At 41.3% G+C, this 6102-nt stretch overlaps 1 protein-coding gene and 1 non-coding gene across 9 annotated transcripts in view; both read left to right on the plus strand.

Moving 5' to 3' along the window:
• LOC116849243 (potassium/sodium hyperpolarization-activated cyclic nucleotide-gated channel 2) overlaps nucleotides 1–6102 on the plus strand; it is a 391135-nt gene that overhangs the window by 324303 nt on the left and 60730 nt on the right. The gene's annotated exons all lie outside the window — the stretch shown is intronic.
• Trnav-gac lies at nucleotides 5256–5328 on the plus strand. The gene has a single exon. It is a non-coding gene; the product is annotated as a tRNA-Val (tRNA).

Raw genomic sequence — 6102 nt, forward strand, 5'->3', positions numbered from 1 at the left:
GCGAGAATGGGTGGACGAATGGATTGCTTCGAAACAAACATCGTTTTATCGAGATGGTATCGCCCAGTTGCCAGAAAGATGGCAAAAAGTTGTAGAAAGTGATGGAAAATACTTTCATTGAAATAATTTAAATAAATTTTTTACAATAAATGCTTTTTCTCAGTATTTTTTGGGCGGAAACTAAGTTAAGGTCCTAATATAATGCTAATGCCGGCGGTATTGCAACTTTCAAGTTTTATCACTCAAAAGTACTTAATAAAAAAATAGTTATTATAGAGTTTTGAAAAGTTCTCGAGATAGAAAGCTACAAAAGTATGCAATAAAAAGTAAGAAGTTCCATTTAAAAAAATTAATCTTGACCTTGACCAACGCGACTTTGATCTTGATCAACGCGACCTTGATCTTGACAATGCTCAAGATCTTACTAAAAATCATAACTTAGAACATAAAGAACTTAATTAAAAAAGTATCATAGTTGTATATTATTGATTTATGTTAGGCTTGCTGGAATTAGTAAATTGTGAACATTTAATCTACATTAACACCAGGGTTTTTATGCCATTTTGGTTGATATATTTCGAGTTGAATAAAAATGTGTAATTCGTTCAATTTTCAACTTTACATTTTACTTAATTTTTTACATAAGAAATTTGTCTGAGAATAAAAAATGATAGATGCATTTTAAAGAAGAAACTTAGAATTTTCTATGCGTTTTTTAACGAATGCTAAGCACTAACCTGTTTGTTTTCTGTGAGCAATCAAAATCGAGAAGACGCTTTCTGCTTTATTATTAAATTCTGTGAAAAAAGAATCATACAATAAGCAGTGTATACGTATATTAAAGACGAAGATTTATTCATTTGAAAGTTGGCAACTCTGTATTTGTATACGATTTTTCATTTACGGCATAGAACTTTATAATGTTTGTAATAGATTCTGAGATTTGATAGTTTTTCCACTTATGTCCACGTAGCTCTCTTTATAAAAAATTAGTAAAATTGATGTGAAAATTAGGGACTTCGAGCTATAAAATGCTTTTCGAACCATCTCATTCTGATTATTTTTGCCGAAAAGTTAATGTGATGTATTAAGACAACGATGAGAGAGAGAGAGAGAGAGAGAGAGAGAGAGAGAGAGAGAGAGTTTTAGTTAGTTCCTGTCTCCTTTTTATGAATCTGATCAGAAACACGTCTTACTTCAGTAGATTTGGCTGTGCGTGCAACGATCTAAATGTTGAACAGCCTGAATTGAAAAAACAACTGCGCGGAATACTGAGATCCTCTTTTGTAGAGTTCAAATAATACGAATGTAGCGTGTGTTATTCATTTATTATCAATAAACTTCGTCTATAGAAATTTAACTTTGACCAATGTTAAGAACACAACATTTTGGCGATAAGTAAATTGATAAATGTTTGAGTTATTGAAGTTATTTTTACGAAAATGATGATGATATGAAACTTAAAGCTTTTCGACCAAGACGTAGACAATATTGAAGCATGGATTCGTACTTTCAAAACATTCCTGCTGGCCAATAACATGGATTACACTCTACCAAGATCAGAAAATGCTCAAGACACTAGTAAAATCCTCATGTAAAAGATATGTAACGACCTTGTCCACACTAGGTTTGTCAGCTGTAGAAACTTTAATGTCTTTGTTCTCTTCGACTCAACCGAAAGACACTCGATGAATCTTAGAGGTTTTAAAAACACTACAAATTAACATCGAAGGCATTAGCAGAAAGATACTGCTTTATGAATAAGAAGCAAGGAGTGTCAGTCGCGTAGTTTCTGGCAGAATTCCGTTGTCTTGCTACAAATTGTAAGTTTAAAATTAACCTCAATATATACTTAAGAGATCAGTTTATATTTGTCTTACGTAGTAAAATAGTCCAGAAGCAGCTTTTCACTAGATCAGATAAAATAATACTGGAAGAAGTCGTCGCCTCAGCCACAGCGCAAGAGCTTTCTGATCAGAGTCTAGTGCTTATTCATGGAAGTTTACAACAAAAAGAAGAAGTAAATAAGGTGACGAAGAATATTTTATCAAAACAATCTCAAGAACAAAAGAGAAATTATCATAAAGGAAATGAAAAATTCACTAACAACCGTAAATTCAGTAGACTGTCCAAATTGTGGATGTACACGTCACAGTAATCTAAAAGATTGCCTCCACAAGGAATTTAAATGTTACACTTGTGGAAAAATGAGACATTTATCTTTCAAATGCAGAAACAGTTCACAAAAATAACAGAGTCAAAGGTTGAAAAACCCACAAATTAATCAAATCAATATGGTGGATATTAGAGCAGCAGAGTTCCTCACATCCACTCAAGCAGCAAAACGAAAAAAATTTGGATAACTATAAAAATAAACGGAATTCCTCACCAATTGAAGATTGACACAGGCTGTGAATACAGCATAATTTCAAAAAAGTTCTGGAGCTAACGCTGTTAGCCGCGAGAATAATTCTCGAGAAGGAGTCTCTGCGTTTTAAGCTTGTTCGTTTTCAGAAAATAAATTCTCTCGTTATATTATCGGCTGCTTGCATTATCCGATAGCGACATATGACATAGAATAAGTTTTAGCCATGAATATCGGATAGCAGTAAAAGACGGAGGAAATGATCTGAACGCCAATTGTTTACAGCGTGCCGTTTGCGTATCGCCGCGATGCATCGTATGTGTGTCACCGAGAAATAAACATCTCGCGTTTCTTCTACTTGGAAATAATTCTTATCATATTTCAATGTTATCTTTTCCACACAATTTGGTGGTAGATAACATGGCGCATTTTTTTTGCAAGTGGTATCCCCAGTACGTCTAATCCATTGTAATAAATCAATGTAAAAATTGTTTGAAGTGGCGTCCTCCCTCTCGTATACAAATTTCGGCTCTTTATATAATATTGCGCGTTGTACGATGTGCCATTTGCGACGTGATAGTATTGAAGGCCGCAATAATAGCTTCACATATTTCATCTTTTGTACTATCACGCCGGTGCTCGACCAAATCTTTTTTTTTTTTTTTTTAGTAACAGGAAGGAAATGCATCATGCATACCCCCAGTCCTCTGAGAAAGATCAAGGATCATGTCAAACTCTCACCGACTAAAACCTCCTCGAGTGTCCTATCTAGACCGTGCCCCAGGAACGCGCCGAGAATCGCATGACCATGACATTCAGGATGCCGCTCGGTTAAACGCTGATACGCGCCCTGCTTATGCGAACTTATGCGGCGAGGAGGGACACACTACCTTTCCCCGCTGTCCCAACCCAAAGAGATGCTTCGAGACCGGGAATCCCAGCCCAATGGTTCCTCCGCGTCTGCCCCCTTCCCTACTTTGACAGCAACCCATTTGGATATTCATCCGGGCCATGGAGCCTGAGTTCAAAAAGATGCACCGGTTGAAGAATGTTTCAGGATGCACCACCAATCCCCTGCTAACCTTCAGAGAGAGTGGCACACTCACTCCACTAATTAGGTACTCATTCTTCCGCGGCGATACCCCGAAACCAAAAGCATTATTACCGTCGCGCTGCCTCACCCTCTCCTCCATTTTCTTCTACGTCATAACTGCACTCGCATCACTCAGTGCAGCCTGCTATCCGTCTTTCGACTCCAACATACCATGGATTAAAACTGAGGGAGACAAATTATCTCCTGTCAACGCACATCTCAGATCTGCTTTCTCGGCTGTCCAGGCCACGCAGTCCTCCAGAGTATGTTGGGCAGTATCAGTCGCAACCTAAAACCGTCCCGTTAAAACTTGAGTGTGGTGGAAGTTGACCCCAATTTCCTAATGTCGTCTATTTATTCTTGAAACGTTGGCAATATTGCATTGCGCACAGGCTCCCGACAGGCCCCGCTGACCCAAATGGATAAGCCATTGTCTAAACAGGAGTTTCTCTGTGTAGTGGACATCCGTCTCCGCATCAGGCCACTCCCTCCACGTCCTCAGATCGCGAATGTGCTCAAATACACAGTGGTAATAAGCTACCAACAAATATAGCGGCGAAATATGCGTTAGCAGCAGTGCCGCCTCCAGTGAGACCGACCGATAACCAACTACCTTAAGTGCCAGGAACCTCTCCATTCTTAGTGTGGGCACTTGTGCCCGCCTGGTAGACGGGCGGATGTCAGCGCCAGTGCATCCCACCGGACCGATGCCCCGATGTGACAACGAACAGAACAGTCGTAGCGTATATACGCCTTTTAGTCTCAAAAGGGCCACTCAGGTTGGGCATAAGGCGGCTCAGCGCACGAGGCACTCTCATAACCTTTGCCGCTACGTAAGAAAAGTGATCGTAGAACTTCCACCGACTATCTAGGATAATGTCCAGATATTTAAATTTAGCGCCCACCTGGATAAACTGATTTTCAGAATTTCGGGCAGGCCCTGCGGTTTTCTGGCTCTATGAAAAAGAATTATTTTGTCGGCCGCCACTATAAATCCCAGTCGTTGAATTCCACGAACAATGCCGCAGTCTGCAGATTGGCCCGAATTCTAGCCGCCTTTACGGTGCGAGTAGTGGTCACCACAAGCGTGTCCGCGTATCCCAGCACGTGGCAACCGTCTACTAATCACGTACATAGTACCTCGTCGTACACAATATTCTAAAGCAAGGGCCACAGAACAGATTCCTTAGTGTGTTATGGAGTTTGGGGTTATGGAGTTTAGGGTTATGGAGTTTTTAACTCGTGGTTAATCAGATTTAGAAGTTATGAGACTATAAGGATGTGATGGAGTTTCGGACCAGGATGTTATGAAGTTTGAGGTAATTAGGGGTAATAAGTAATAGAGTTTGGGGTTATTTTGGGGGGTTATGTTTACATTTCTCAAATTTTTGGCAGTGAGACATTATAGTAGCACTATTCACAAGTATTTTAAAAAATGTTTCATCAAAATCGATGCAGATTTGTGATGTAAGCAGAATTTTGTCCACCAAATCAGCTTTCATGCATACTACGCACACGCATTGCGTCCAAGCACTCGGGGGCTGCCAAAAAATTAATGTCGACCTCGGGGTTTATTTATATTATTTGCACCGGATGAAGAGAGGCAACAGTGGAGACGGGCATACATGGACAGCAGATCTTAAAGAATAGCAACCTTTTACTTTGACAGTTGTACCATTTGGTATAGTAATGTTGTTTCTCTCTGTAGTCGCCATGCGCTCGGGATCGTGCCAGAGATGTCGCTTCCAAACATCTCTGAGCGTTATCTAGGGAGAAGAGACTGTTGTAAGCGTGGAGCGTTAGATAGCTCAGTGGTTTAGAGCAGTCGCTCGACAAGCGAAAGACCCGGGTTCGAGTCCCGGCCTAGCAAAACCGCGCTCTTGATATTTTTCTCTTTCTTGAACGAAAAAATACGCAAATCTCGAACGCACGGCGTCGATATGCCCTCCTCCTTTTACCGTCTTCGATGGTGTATTCCACAAAGCACCCGACAAAATAGTCATGAATGATCCTCTATATGTAGTCAGGGAAACCCTTGACCCGTAGCGCCTCTCTGATATTCACGAACGATATAGAATTAAATACGTTCGAGATGTCAAGACTGACAGCAATTGCCACCTTCCGAGACCTCCGTTACAAGACGCCAGAGTCGCAGCAGTGCGTTGCAGCATCGCGTCGCAAGTCGATCTTCCCTCGATAACCGAATTGATTATTGGACAGCTCGGCGATCAGGTGCTCCGCCATCCATGCTTGATACGTCTGACAAGGATCCCTCCAATATCTTCCCAACCTCGCTCAGGAGACAAATGGGCCTTGCTTTGAGAAACGGTGCGTCCGGATCTCTGGGTTTCAGTATTAATCCCGCACGTTTCCACGCCACGGGGAATACCCGCTCTCGCAAGCACGCCGTAAAATATTCCGCGAGTCTGCCAATCATCTCTCTGATAGCGCGCCTCAGCACAGCCGAGCATAGCGGACACCATCTAATTCAGGTGCCCTGTTAGTTGATTTCCTGTGATGTACGACTTTGTGAATTTTCATCGACCGCACCAAGTCGTCCCTCCATATAATGTTCCAAGAAGGCCTGGCCACGTCTTCTATGCTCGCCGGAAAAAGAGTAAGACGCGCAGCCCCCCCCCCCCCC

Source organism: Odontomachus brunneus, unplaced genomic scaffold (genome assembly GCF_010583005.1).
Source record: "Odontomachus brunneus isolate Ranch 3 - 2012 unplaced genomic scaffold, Obru_v1 Obru_scaffold_109, whole genome shotgun sequence".
NCBI lineage: Eukaryota > Metazoa > Arthropoda > Insecta > Hymenoptera > Formicidae > Odontomachus > Odontomachus brunneus.